The 2,951-nt window shown below is 34.2% G+C and overlaps 1 long non-coding RNA gene across 1 annotated transcript; it reads left to right on the forward strand.

Moving 5' to 3' along the window:
• The first annotated feature begins 303 nt into the window (after positions 1 to 303).
• LOC127876250 (uncharacterized) lies at positions 304 to 2,951 on the forward strand. The gene is made up of 3 exons (XR_008047753.1): positions 304 to 735; positions 1,204 to 1,860; positions 2,733 to 2,951. It is a non-coding gene; the product is annotated as an uncharacterized LOC127876250 (long non-coding RNA).

The raw sequence follows: 2,951 nt of genomic DNA on the forward strand, positions 1-2,951 counted from the left end.
TCAGTTGTTGTTGCTATTTTAGATTCTCTTCTTGTAGTTAGTTCATGTACTGTTATAAGGTATTGATAAGAAAAGTTTATTGATTTGGTTTAAAAATGTATTAAGCGTTTAGATGATTAATTACTTCAATGTATAACTGTCATAGACTTAATAGCTGGCGATTTATTTTTAATAAAAATTAATGTTGGATTGATTGTGGCTTCAAGGCACAGAAGGCATCTCAGATACAGATGATTGCTGGAGTTCCAACAACACAGGATATTATTTCATTTTTCATTTGTAAATGTTTGGACTAACACAGGGTTCCCGCTGTCGATCGCCATTGGCGCCAATTGCGACAAAATAAAAAATCTGGCGACAAAATTTCGTAAATGGCGATTTTAAAAAAATCGTCATTTTTCTGCATTTATATTTTCTTAAAATGACAAAAGACGCTGTGTTTACCAGCCGCTTTACGGCAGTCGTAATACTATAGATTTCCATGATGTAAGCGATACAGCTGTTTTCAATGGAGCGTGGAGCTGACTGCATACTACCGCAAAGTGGCATGTTATGGTGATAATTGCGATTATCTGGAGTGTTGTTGCAAGTTATCTTAATTGGTCGGCAGTTTTATTGCATCAGAGATAAGGCAATATTGAAATATGCCGACTTTGCGCTTAAATGTGAAGTGTTTGTCACAGTGTTCGAAGCAGATTCAAGACCAGTAAATTGACAACAATGACAATCAAAAAGGTAAGTATCGATTGTTTTTAGAAAAATCGGGTGTAATTATAGAAAATAGTAAAACATTTTACATGTATTGGTTCTATTTAAACAGTGACATATTTCTGTTTCACTCGTCGAAATGGCAAGTTCAGAGTGTAAAACGACTTTTAAAAAGTGAACATTAGATTCTGCTAATTTTGAGACTCATTCAAAATGCAAACGTTCCCCTCCCTAACATTCACCAGCTAACAAACAAAAACCAAACAAAGACAGTTGTTTATCAGAATTTGATTTCCTTCAATATGATTTCCAACACACAATCTATGCTGTGTGAACTCTTTATATCCTCATCACTTATCAATTCACTCGCTACCGAATGTACTGTTTTAAGAAAGGTAAACATAGTTAAGCACATTTATATTATTCATATACTACACATTAATTGATTATTATTAGTTTAATATTAATATTATTTTTCCCTTTTTGTATTTTCAGAATACCATAGAGCTTATGAAGCACCAATACTGTGGCAACATATTCAGGCTGCTAAGAAGGTGTCAATCAACAAGAGTTACAACTGATTGAATGTGCCTTTATTTAATGAACAATTTTTAATGTGTTGTTATTATAAATACTACTGTTATTAAATCAATTCCTTTAACATACATTAAATGCTCATTTTTTGGTATTATAATAACATGATTTTCATCGCCCAAATGTTGCCCCAGTGTGGCGACAACTTTTTTAATTCGGCGAAAGTAAGTGGCGACAACTTTTGAAAGCCCAGAGGGAACCCTGCTAACAATAGCAAATAAGCAAGCATATACACGTATATATATCCAGTTAAAACTGTGTTTGATTTCAGTTATTAGTGCGGTGTTAAATATTCATATTGTATAAACCATAAACTTAAACATAACAATTACAGATGTGCATTGCCCCATCACCTTTGTCCAGCCACCTGGCTTGACTTGTAACAGATATCAGGATTCCCTGCGGAGTAGTTGTGTGCTTACTTCTCGGGTTCCACCACCAATGATGGCTTCCCCAAGGCTACAACTACATACAGAAGAGGATAGTGAACAGTCAGCGTGTGATGTAAGAAACGGGCATTCAGCCGGCAAATATAAACCAGCACACCTTAACTGCTTGGTAGGTATATAGTGACGAGTACATGCAACTGTTTAGTTGTTGAAAATTTAAAATTGTTTTCCCTTGAGTCATCAGTAACAACATTAGCCAATGTAAATTTTGATGTATTCTTAATTATTTTATCATGGAAACTTTGAAAAGAACAATTTAAGTGTTAATATCTGTAACATTATTGTTAATTTTATTATTAAGCTAAATAATGTGTTTGTACATTATTCTTTCTTGAATAAATTTGGGATAAAATAATTCCACTTTCCAAGCATGTGTCCTTTGTACACATGTACATGTAATTGACTTTATTTGTTTGTTTTACATTTTTATACTAGTTGATAATAGTTAATGTAGTTGACAGAAATAATTGTAAACAATATTGCTGTTATTGGAAAAATCCTTATAGTGTAAGCAAACACACCTTTCCATATGGAGAGGAAATCCAGGTTCAAATCCTGGTGGGGATCCCATATAAGCAGCAACTTACATAATGTACATATAAATTATACAAAGAATAGTATGTGTTGTCAACTTGTCATAGTATGTGATATTTAATATTCATATTAAAATTAAGTTTTTGATGATTTTCTCTGTCACACACACACATACGCAATATACGCTGGCAGTGACATATGTATTTTTACTTTATGTGATTTATCATTAGTACACCATCATTAGCTTCACGCTTCAAAAAAGGCCCATCACTCTGTCCTGGCAATTAATTATAATTATTACCCTTTTTTACTTCAAAAAGAAAAGGGTTTGTTTTCAACAAGTGTGCATCTTTGTTTCTACTACAGAATCTGATGTTCATATCTTCAGTGTCTTAATATAAGGCAAAAACTGAAAAAAATGAAAATTTCATTAAGTATTTGTGTCAGTTTTCATGTGCAGTGCTCTTGGAAAGTGCAGGGAGAGGATCTTGCTGGAACAGGTGCTCACCCTTCAGTTGGCTCGATTGGTAGCGCACAAGTCACTGCCAGCGCCCATGAATAGGCCAGACGCCCTGGAGATGGGAACCACTGATGCATGATCAGTTCCCGATCTAGAGCAGCACTAAAGGCGACCTCCTTAAAGCCTACTTTCTGGAATACATCTGT

Source organism: Dreissena polymorpha, chromosome 4, assembly GCF_020536995.1.
Source record: "Dreissena polymorpha isolate Duluth1 chromosome 4, UMN_Dpol_1.0, whole genome shotgun sequence".
NCBI classification, from domain to species: domain Eukaryota; kingdom Metazoa; phylum Mollusca; class Bivalvia; order Myida; family Dreissenidae; genus Dreissena; species Dreissena polymorpha.